Consider the following 12534-nt stretch of genomic DNA (forward strand, 5'->3'; position numbering starts at 1 on the left):
CGCTACTGACGCCTTTTTAGCGGTCTTAGATGGTCTCTTATACATCAGTGATTAGCGCCTTATCTGCAACGGATGTAGGTCGCCAACTCTGCAGCCTCTCTCGTCTTCACTTAAACTCCACGCCAAGCTTTTGAAATTTCTGTAAATCCTCGAAATATTTCGGACTGTATATTTCTTGTACATAATGTACAATTCCTCTATAAGCATCGTTCACTGTTTTTTTATTGATAAGTGTGGATTAAAATGATGAATTATACACTGAAATGCCGTAATGTAATCGTTCAAGGTCTCGTCATCAGTCTGCGTGCTCATACGCTACTCCTAATAAAGATCCATGCGGTTGAGACACCTACAAAACTCCTCGCAGAAATTAACATAAAATTCGTCAAGCTAGCACCAGTTATCCTCGTTGCGTTTGTGACAAAATTCTCTCGCTGTCACCAATACTTTTTGCGGGGTAAGTGAGGCACTTTCGCTCACGGCAATTGAGGGAGAAAAGAGAGGGAAGGTCATAAAATAAATTACACGGTGTCAAATTCAAATTAAACTTACAGCTTATAATGACCAACAAATATTCACATTAAAACATACGCGCGCATAATATAATATAAAATTATTGACCAACTAACTAAGAAATAGAACGAAAGAGCAGCTTAGAATAATCGCAAATAAATATTTCACGGTCTATCCTAACTAATAACTAATCGCACACTTATCCTATTATAAATTTACTTAAATTTTACATAAAACCTGTACTGGATGAATAGCCCGGCACGTGAACGCCTTGACAATTCATCGGTCGCAACTAACACTAATACAAAATAAAACTAAGCGCGAACCTCTAGATAGCTGGCACGTGAATGCCTGGTTACCTTACTCAATGTGCACCGCTCGTCGTATCATCAGAGAGAGAGAGAGAGTCTAGAGAGAAAGAAGGTTTGACCTTTTTTTCCAATGCACCTCGCAACGTCGTGAATTTCGAGCGAGCTGCTGCTGCAGGAAGTACCGGTCGTCGCTGCTGTTCAGATTGTTGCTAGCGATGCTCGCTGTTGTCGCTGGCCAAGTATCTGCAGGTGACGTTGATCGTTGCCGCAGGCCCAGTATCTGCAAGTGATGTAACTGCAGGCTACGTTGGTCGTTGCCGCAGGCCCAGTATCTGCAGACGAAGTAACTGCAGGCGATGTTGGCTCTCCTTGCAGGTGGGGTTGGCTGTAATCGCAGACAAAGCTATCGCCGGTAGAGTTGGCCTTCCTTCTAGCTATCCAAAAACTGCACTCACTGCTCAAAACTGGACTGGACTCGCGCACGCATTTTTTTCTCGTGCTGACCGTCTCGCGGCCGCTCAGCGGCGCTCCCATCCTTTCTGACCTATTAGTTAGGCGGCACGCGACGCGCCGCTTATCGGTCACGCGTCGCGCGCCTGCCTAACCCTGCATAGGCCTAATGCTCTCTCTCTCTCTCTCTCTCTCTCTCTCTCTCTCTCTCTTTCTCTCTCTCTCTCTCTTCCTCACACTCTCCGCGCTCCTCAACTTTTTCTTGCGCTCAACTCCGCTGACCTGTCCTTGGCGTTAAAACAAAAAGACCGAGTGTTAGGCGCATACTTTAATGCGCCCAACGCTGACCACCACGCCTTGCCTAGTGAAAAAGGAGGGAGAAACGCAGACGAGAAGCCAGCGCACGGCCTGCTCTCGTCACACGTTATTGTCGTACCATAACGCAGCTTTATTAGTGAGCGCAGTACAAAATTCTAGTACTTCTTTATCATAGAGGTTGTAAAAATTCTCACATTTACCAATCTCTACTAAAAATTTTTACACTTGCCATACGACATGCTTTAGAGAATTTAAGAGGCTAAACACGTATCTCACTCACAGCGTCTGTGAGTCTACCATTAATATACTTTCGCGGCACGCGAACCATGGATTGCTTCACCGACGCTCTTCATCTTTCCGTTTAATCAAATGGTAAGTAACACTGTCCTCCTCATACACATTTGAGTCTGAAGAGTACAGGTCATCCTAAAACTCCTCGCGATTGGTACTCTTTAACTTAATTGACCTATATTTACTCATTTCCGCGTCATTATCAGTTGTAGCCACACAGTTTGTTTTGTCTCTCATCAGCAATTCACGCATTCTCTTTTCTCATGAAACAGCATGGCACGCAGTTTCTGTTTCTGCTTTCAGTGTGCTGGTATCGAGAAATATTTCTGTTCTAGTAAAAGCGATCACGTAATTCTTCGATAGTATCGCGCGTACTGAGCCGTCTCAAATTTATAAGATCTATCAACTCCGCAGGCTCGGTCTTGTCGATCCGTTTCTTAAGCGCCCTCAACCTCGAATTTTTTAAAATAAGGCGCATCTTTACAACATCTTTACACGGAAGAGACATCGCGAATCAACGAAGAGCTCATCCAACCTACATGGCACTGTTATTGACCTTCCTCTCTGGTGAGTAAAATGCTGGAGAGGTACCAAGAGTCAGCGTTATCGGTCGACTCTTATTACACATACAAATACCAATATAATACAATAGAAACAAATAAATGCCACACAAAATACAATTACTACACAAAATCATACACACAACTATTTGTCAAACACTTCCATTACTTCATAGAACGTCAGACGGCAGGATGAATGCGTCTGCTATTTGTTCTTGAAAAATAAAAAAAACTTCAGAACGCTCGGTCCCCAAAACGATGCTCATACTATATTCACTGCCGCCTCCGCATGGCTCCCCGATGGATTCAGCGCTTCAATAAATTCTCAGCCTGCCTACACAGTTTCGAATATAAATAAAAGTTATTAGCGTGGAATTCACCCGAGCAACATCGCACAGAAGCGAGGATAAGAGACAGTCAAATAGGCCAAGCAACCTAGCTACCAGTATATAGGTTTTCGTGACGGCATACTATACGTTACGCATGTATAACTATGTATGTGCGTATCTCCTCTGCTGATGCTACCCCTACCACTCAACTATTTCGGTACGCTCAGCTGAAAAAGTCCAACTTCCGTGTCGTTTCAGGTCTATTTTGTATATTTTTCTTTATAACCAGAATATACATTTTGAAGCGGAAAACATATACTTTTCGAAACTATTTTTAAAATTGAAATTAAATTTGCCGTTTTGATCGGGGAAGTGTCGAAAAATTACGCATGAATTTGTTTAAACGCTGATTGCGTACAAACTAACTATTGCACAGAATCAGGATTTCCCGCAATTAAAGTAAATATATCTAGCTACTATTTTTTTGAATCTCAGCAATTTAACTTGAAAATTAACGGAGATACGAGGGGGGGGGGGGGGGGGGTTAATAAGTCTTTACAAAAAGAAGGAAAAAAAGTTTTGCGTATGTAATTTTTTTTATTTTTCAACATAATCTCCTTGAAGATCGATACATTTTATTAAACGGCCTTCTAGTTTTTTTAAGCCATCAGAAAAATATGATTTCTGAAAACCCTCAAAATAGGCATTTGTTTCGGCAATGACTTCTTCATTCGACGTGAATCGTTGTCCGGCAAGCCATTTTTTAAGGTTAGGAAATAAGAAAAAGTCACTGAGAGCCAAATCAGATAAATATGGTGGATGATTAATTAATTCAAACTTTAAATCGTTAATTTTTGCCATCGAAACTGCACACGTGTGAACTCGAGCATTGTCTTGAAGAAAGAGGCATTTTTTTTGGTCAAGTGAGGACGTTTTTCTCTGATTTTTTCGTTCAGCTAACCTAATTATAACGCATAATATTGTCCAGTGATCGTCTGGCCCTTTTCCAAGTAGTCGATATAGATGATTCCATACGCATCCCAGAAAACCGTGGCCATAATCTTGCCAGCTGACTTTACTGTCTTTGCCTTCTTTGGGGCTGGTTCTCCTGCGGTAATCCATTGTTTAGACTGTTCTTTGGTTTCAAGAGTGTAGTGGTGTACCCATGTTTCGTCTATAGTTACGAGTCGACGCCAAAAATCTTCCGGAATACGACGTATGCATGCCAAAAGAGCCTCAGAGGTGACCACGCGGGTTCGTTTATTTTCAACAGTGAGCAATCACGGCACCAATCTTGCTGATATTTTTTTCATCCCCAATTTTTCATGCAAAATTAAAATGATTGTACCTTTTGATATCCCTGTGGCTTCAACTAATTCTCGCAATTTTAATCTTCTATCATTCAACATCATATCATGGATTTTGTTGACAATTTCGGGCGTACTCACTTCTACGTGGCGTCCTCAACGAGGTTCATCTTTTGTTGTTGTATGGCCGCGTTTAAATTCATTTACCCAGTTATATACAGTCTTAAACACAGGGGCAGACTTGCCATGAGCGGAGTTCAACTCAACTGTGATTTCTTTTGGTGTAAGGCCTTTCAAATGGAAATGTTTTATCGCCGTTCGAAACTCTGTTTTTTCCATTTTTCAAATAAACCAAAAACTTTTTGTTCAATCAACCCTCACAAAAAAACGACTTAATAAATCGAGCTGAAACTTTATACGATATCTAGTTAATAGTATTGCTTGTCAAAAACATCATAATTTAAGCGTGACGAGCGCCATATCTTGGATTTTGCAAAGACTTATTGATCCCCCTCGTACAAATTATTTTTACAAGTGCAAAATTTCCCGAGTTTACCAAGTTTTCTCGGCTTGTAATAATGTTACAAAGTCGCGCGAAAGCTCATGTAACGTTTGATTCTATCTTACGTTGGAAAAGTAAATAGTTCGAACTCTAAGATTTATTTATAGATCTCGTTTCTGAGAGTAAGCAAGAAGTTGATACGTGAATGCTCTATAAGTATTGATATTTCTTCAATCAATGAATAGCAAACATAGTATTCGCTATTTCGATGAGCCGCTTAAAATATAATTGAGTATTGTTGCATCTATCGAGGGGAAGCCCAACAGCGCCGCAACGAATATTTAATTTAATTTCTAGGCAATTATTAATTTCAGAGAGGAGATAGTCTAAGGATACTTTTTTCTCATAAGAGAGAGAGTTTTATGTGTTAAGCGCTTAGATTATAGTAAGGAAAAGGAATTAGCCGGCTAACCACTGAATAATGAAATCAGTCTCAAAAAATATCTGAGTCTTTATTTCGTTCAATGCTCGCGTTGCTAAGCAAGGTAGGATAGTGAATCCTCTTGTCGCAGCGACGAGCGAATTTATACTTGCGAAATTGGCTCCTTTCTACGCTTGGTAGCTCCTGCAATGCTGTTTTTGAAATTGGTATAAACTTTGTACATGTTTTGTTGCGAAATGGCTCGATCTAAATTGAAAATTGATGATTTAAAAAATTAAGTGTGAAATAATGAATTTTTTAACATAAATCGTTTCTCGAGGAAAAATTGCCTTTTAAAGTTATAAGTAATACAATTTTGATAATCATATAACACCAAATTTTGCAATGAATTTACGGAAAATTTTTACATAAAAAAATCGCTTGTGATTAGTAGAACATTATTCAAATTAAAAACTATTAATATAAATATCCAATTTTGAATAATAAATTAAAAAACGAATTTGCAAATTTCTTCTTTAGCTATTATAAAATCAAAAAATGGGTAACAATCGTTATCATTAATTTTATACATATATGCAGTCGAATCGCTATCTCGTAACGCAATTTTAATTGTTTAAATAAATTTTTTATTTATTGATAACTCAGTCAAAAATCAGTTATCAAAGTGTCAAATTCTTGCTTCTCTGTATTAACGCGCTACGATCACTGTTGTATATTCGAATTTGTAATATATTTATTTGGCGCAAAATTACTATAGATATTTACTTGTAAATTAAATTAAACTAACAAATACATATTTAATGACTATTATAACTTGAGATTCGAGATCAGCGCATAAAAATTGACTGAAAAATGCTTTTGTTCATTAGGAAAAATATTGCAATTGTCAATTTTGCATTGTAAACAATAATTTTCCCACGCTCGTGACGTCACGCTCCTTATATGGTCTTGTTTTCATCGAATTGCCCTAACACATTTACATGAATATAATAAAAGCGTCTTCACCCAAATACCGCTTTTCTTCAGTTTTCTTGTGTACGACGGGTTGCTCTTTTGCAGTGGGAGAAAGGGCAAATCAGACTGGACCGTTACACTCATTTTGTTTATTATTCAATTACCTACAATTTCTGCATTGACACTGTTACAATTACTACATTATTTGCAAACTTATAGTGAAAAGAATAAAAAAGTGTGATTTTTTGCTTAAAATTGTTAACAACAAATTCCGGGACAATGTTTGAGAGTTTAAAAGTATGTCAAATTGAAGAGGGCGACATTCTATACGATAGCTCTATTGGTTACCTGTCCATAATTATGTCATGAAAAAATCCCTATTGCGTGGCCTAAAAACCGAAAGGAGAAAGAAAAATTCTCTCCTTTGCTCCATGCACGAGCGCATGGCCATAACACTCCTATACCACCAACAAAAATAAAATAAATCCTTCAGCAAGCGAGCACAGATCCCGCATCCATAACGACTAGTCGACGCACGACTTCTCATTTTCAGAATTCTTTTCACACATATGACGCCCCGGTAACGAGAATATTCGGTTCAGAAAAGGGAAAGCGTAAAGTCAAGCCGTCGATGTAAACATCAGACTCGCTGACGGATATACGCCTTATGAATTAATACTCAACAATAATATCAGTAAATTTTTACCTTGCTATAGCCTATGCTCTGCTATGAGCTATGAGCTTCTTTTGATCCCTTCAACGTCCGAAATTTAAGCTTCGAAAACTCTGGGACTATCGATGTAAATTCCACCGAAAACGCCTATATTCTTTTCGTGCACGTAACTCACGAATCCCCACAAGAAATGTCTTACATGTTATTCTTTAATTAGCAAGTTTAATTTGATTAGCAAAAGATATTACGAATGAATTATTTAATCAAGGAGTTCGAAAGGCTAAGTTCCTTCGTGGGAGTACAAGTGGGTAAAAATTTCTAATTCTAATCTAAATTCGATCCTGTCGATGAAAGACCACCGCTACAAATTATAACGCGATTTCCTATTGTCGTGACACCAAAAAGTTTTGGCGAAAGACCGCTGAAACTCTCAGTAACGACGAACAAACAAAAACCTTGATAAGTACCATGTACGAGGTGTGTTCAAAAAGTAAGGTGACTTTGTATTTTTAAGAAAAAATATTTATTTATTTATCAATATTTATGTTGTCCCCTTCAAAGTAATCCCCCTCAGATACAATACACTTATGCCAACGGTTTTTCCAATCCTCAAAGCACTTCTCATAAGCACTTTTCGGTATAGCCTTGAGCTCTTCCAGCGATGCAGTCTTTATCTCTTCAATCGTTGCAAATCTCCGTCCTTTCATAGGTCTCTTTAGTTTTGGGAACAAGAAAAAGTCACATGGGGCCAAATCCGGTGAATATGGTGGCTGAGGCATGATTGTGGTGTTGTTTTTGGCCAAAAAATCTCTCACAAGCAAAGATGAGTGAGCAGGGGCATTATCATGATGCAAAAGCCATGAATTGTTTTTCCACAATTCTGGGCGTTTTCTTCGTATTGCTTCTCGCAAACGGCGTATAACTTCAAGATAATACTGTTTATTGACCGTACGACCATATGGTAAGAACTCCTGATGCACCACGCCATGGTAATCGAAGAAAACAGTGAGCAAAACTTTGACATTTGATCGAACTTGGCGTGCTTTTTTCGGTTTTGGCTCATCTGGGCTCTTCCATTGGGACGATTGGACTTTGGTTTCGATATCATAACCATATACCCATGATTCGTCACCAGTTATGACCCTTTTGAGTAAATCTGGGTCGTCGTTGACGTCATTCAACAGTTCTTGAGCGATGCTCATGCGACGGTTCTTTTGGTCAAAATTTAGCAATTTCGGAACAAACTTCGCTGACACACGTCTCATGCCGAAAACGTTAAAAAAAATTTCATGGCACGAGCCAAGCGATATACCAACATCCTCAGCAACTTTTCTGATAGTGATTCGACGATTTTCCAGAACAATTTTCTTCACTGCTTGAACGTTTTCATCAGTTGTTGACGTGCTTGGGCGTCCAGAGCGAGGCTCGTCATTGGCATCTTCCCGGCCATCTTGGAAGACTTTGTACCAGTTGTAAACATTTTTTTTACTCAGAACAGTTTCACCGTATATTACCGTCAACATTTCAAGTGTTTCGGAGCACTTTATTTTATTTTTTACACAAAATTTGATGCAAATCCTGTGATCCATATTTTTCGATAGCAAGAAATCGCCGAGCACGCAAAACACTTATAACCTTTACGCCTCTCATAACCAAACAAAAAACGCTATACACTTGAAACTTGGTACAGATGTTCGGGAAGAGTGTACCAACATAACAAAACAAAAAAATCGCTAATCGAAGGTACGTTGCCCGTGAAATTTCAAAAGTCACCTTACTTTTTGAACACACCTTGTATTTCAAAATATTTTCTTGTATTAAAGGAAATTTAATTAGCTAGTCGACAAACCTAAAGGATTTTGTTTTAACGAATTATTTAATAACTCTTTTGCATTAATAAAAAAAAAAACTTTTATTAATTTTGTTTCAAAAGTCCGCCATTTTTTCAAAAATTTTTTTGACATTTCAAAATTAGGTAAGTGGACGAGGAATTGGTATAATAATGTCAAAAAACTTTGTTTCTTATGTTTCAGAATGACACAGCAACAACGAAACATGGCGCCAATTGAGACCAAAAAAAAATATCTTCACCTTTCATTTGATTACGTGGCTCACCTAATTAACATTATGTATATATAAAAATTTTTCATGTTTCTACAAACTATAAGAAACCACGTAATAAAATTTCAAATAAAAATATTGAATAGTTTCTTTTAATAAAATTCCTAAAGCTTGTCTTCATTTTTCGTGATCTATACGAGGATACCCCCTTAATATTTCATTTTTTTTAAATGTGATAGAAAATGATTGAAATCCTATTAACGTTCTCAATTGACTTTTAATAAGGTTTCAAGTACTTAATTTGGAAGAAACTCCAGTAACACAACAGGAACAAAAATTAAAAAATGAAATTGAAAAAATATTGTTTAATGCCATGAAAGCATTTAATGAAATTGAGGTGATCAAAGATGAAACTCTAGATTTTACAGAGTTTTATAAAAATGCTGAAATGCAAGTGGTAGAAGATGATAAAAGAGGTATCTCCACAAACGAAACTCCTCAATTATGTACATCATGTGTTGAACAATTAGACGACGACTACAAAGCAAGAGCAGTAGACTTTTGGAGAAGTGGTGTAAATAAAAATTTGAAATTAGAAACTGTTCAAAATTGATTTCGAAAAGTGAAATTATTAACACAAATATAATGTTGGGCAAAAACTTTGAATAAAGGTAGAAATTATAAAAACAAAATAGCTAGAATTTGTACGTTTGTGTTCGAAAATTTTAAAACTATTGTCGATGCTGGACATGTAATTCATGATATAGAATTACAAAAATGGGCTTCACAAGCCCAAAAAGACATTGGACATGAAGATTTTTAAAACATTGGTGAAAAATTTTAAGAGAGCCCATGGAATTATTGGAAGAAAAATGAATAAATTTATTACAAAAAAACAACAAAATGCATCTATTTAATTCTCACTTATGATTAAAACAACAAACCTTACACCTCAAAGCTATAGATCCCAAAACTTACACAATACCAAATCTACATACCCCCAAATCTACAGACCACTGCATCTACAGACCCCGAAAACTATAAAACTCTAATCACAAACCTCATACCCCCAAATTACGAAACTCTAATGAGTTTATACCTCTAATGGATTAATACCCACAAATTTCAAACCCACAAACTCCAAATTCACAAATCCCACACGCAAAAACCTTAAACTCCTTAACCCACAAACCTCAAACCCCTAAACCACACACTTCAAATCCACAAACCACAAACCGATTAACTTCAAACCCACAAACCCCAAATTTATAAAACCTTGAATCGGAAACCTACTGTACCCACATAATTTTTAATTTGGGTGATTCTTGGTTTAAGAATTTATAGGTTTATGGTTTGTGGGTGTGAGTTGGGCTTAAAGTTTGTAGTTTTTCGATTTGAAGTTTGTCGATTTTAGGGTTTGTGGGTTTTGGAGTTCGTGGATTTTTGGAGTTTGTGGGTTTCGAGGTTTATTGGTTTGAGTTTTAGGGGTTTGTGGATTTGTCGGTTAATGAGTTTGATGATTTGGGCATATATAATTTGTGGCTTTGCAGTTTGTGAGAGTGAGGTTTGTGGGTTTGGGGTTAGTTGGTTTTTGGATTGGTTGTTTTCAGGTTTAGCTGGCTTAAAGATTGTGGGCTTAGGGTTTGCGGGTTTGAGGGTTGTGGGTTTGTAGTTCGTGGATTTAGGATAAATGATAGGCGGGTGAGCTACCTTGTAACGTGATATTTAATTGTTTCAAAAAAATAAGCGACATAACTCGCAGTTCCAGAGTTAGATACATTAGGCTGCTTATCATTTCGTAGGGGTGGATTGTAGGGGTTAGGTGGATTAAAGGATAGATGGTTAGGTTGGTTACTTGGCTTGTGGTGTGAAATTTAATTATGTCAAAAAAATAAAAAAAATAAGCGACTATACTCGCTTCCCATAGTTAGGTGGGTTAGCCTGCTTGTGATTTGGTAGAGGTGGTTTTTCGAAGTTTGGGTTAGAGGGTAGGAGGTTAGGTCAATTAGTTGGCTTGTGGTGGAAAGTTTTATTATTTTAAGAAAAAAAGCAACTAAACTCGATATTTCTAAGATTAGGTGGATTAGTCTCCTTAAGGTTTAGTAGGGGTCGTTTGTAGAGGTAAACCACCCTAGAAAAAATTTTTTCTTCAAAATCCCGAAACACATCATATTTAATTTTTTATTTTCTCATTATCAGTGCAATTTCTAACCGAAACTAGCTAATTTAATCAACTTTGTATAAAAGAATAATTAAAAAAATAGACAACTACCCCTGAAAAAAATAGGGGTTGTAAACCTTTGGTATAAAAGCTATGTCTAAAGAAGTGTATTCTTTTAAGAAATTTTTTGACATTGATTTTATTCAGAAACTCCAAATAGATTTGAGATATTGAAAAAAAAACTGTTTTTAGAGATGAACTTTAGGGGTGATTTCCACCCCTAAAACGAGCGAGTTAGCACTTAAAAGAAAATACGTGTCTAATATTTTCTTGAGTACTAAAACATATTACAATATCATCCAAATCGTTGAGGTACACCTGAGGACCCTTTCCTTGTAAAATTCTCTTAACGTGCATCGACCATAAGCCGGATAATTTTGTACGATGATTCATACTTACAGAAGAAATATGGATACATTTCCCTAAACGAAGGTTAAAGATGAAGAGACTTCAAAGAAGGCAAAGAAGGCAATGGCCAGCAAGATTGTAGTCTAACAAGGGAATCACCCCAACCCAACCTCACCGATTTGAATGATTTTGGGATATGTTGTAGTACTTGAAAAAAAATTAGATACGTGTTTTTGTTATCGACCCATAACGGCTTCTCAGGGGTTAAATCCACCCTGAAAATCAACCCCTAAAATCAGTTTATTTAATATTTCTCAGCATCAAATGAATATTTTTCAGTAAACTCAACGTTAAAAAATTTTTTATAAAAAGGCGCTTTTAAGGACATAACATTTAAACCGAAGGGTTGCAACCCCCTTTTTAATAGAGGTAAATACACTATTTTTTGAACTGTTTTACGACATGTAATATAGTAAATCAGCTCGAGTGATTTAAAAATCGCACTCATAATGAGTAAATACCAAAATTAAATTGCCGTGTTTCCAGATTAAAAAAAAAATATTTAAGGGATGTTTCACCCCCTAGAAACCAGCCCCGTCAAACTATCAGCAGGTTAATCCACCTAACCCTGGGATAAACAAGTTTAGCCGTTTGTTATTTCTTGAAATAATTTAATCCTATGCATCAGCGAGCTACCTCAACTAACCAACCTGCCTCTAACCCACCAAACCCCCATAAACCACCCTTACCGAACCACATGCAGGCTAACCCACCTAATCCTGGGAAAAGCAACTTTAGTCGTTTGTTATTTCTTTTATTAATTGAATTTTAGACCATAAGCGAGTTATCCCAGCTGAATCACATACCTCTTATCCACCTACCCCTAACCTATCTAACCCCCCCACCCTTATAAACCACCCTTACTGAACCACATGCGGGCTAACCTTATATAAATAGCGAAAAATAAATGTATTTCTTGAATAACATTCATGTTGCATAAAAATATGTCCCAAGTATTACATATTTTATGTAATAATTATTATTTTCTTTTCATTATAAATACAAAAAAGATAAAAATAATTAATAACGGCTTATAAATATAAGATTTGAGACTACAATGAATTATAAATAATTATTAACTATTTTGTTTTTTCGAAAATAATAATAACAATTATAGTATCAGTTTTTAAAAAAATATTATTTGCATTGTATTATATTGTGACGGTAAACGTCTTATTAGCGCTAACAGCCCAA

The sequence above is a fragment of the Phymastichus coffea genome, unplaced genomic scaffold (assembly GCF_024137745.1).
Source record: "Phymastichus coffea isolate CEN01 unplaced genomic scaffold, Cenicafe_Pcof_1.1 PCOF00014, whole genome shotgun sequence".
Lineage (NCBI taxonomy): Eukaryota > Metazoa > Arthropoda > Insecta > Hymenoptera > Eulophidae > Phymastichus > Phymastichus coffea.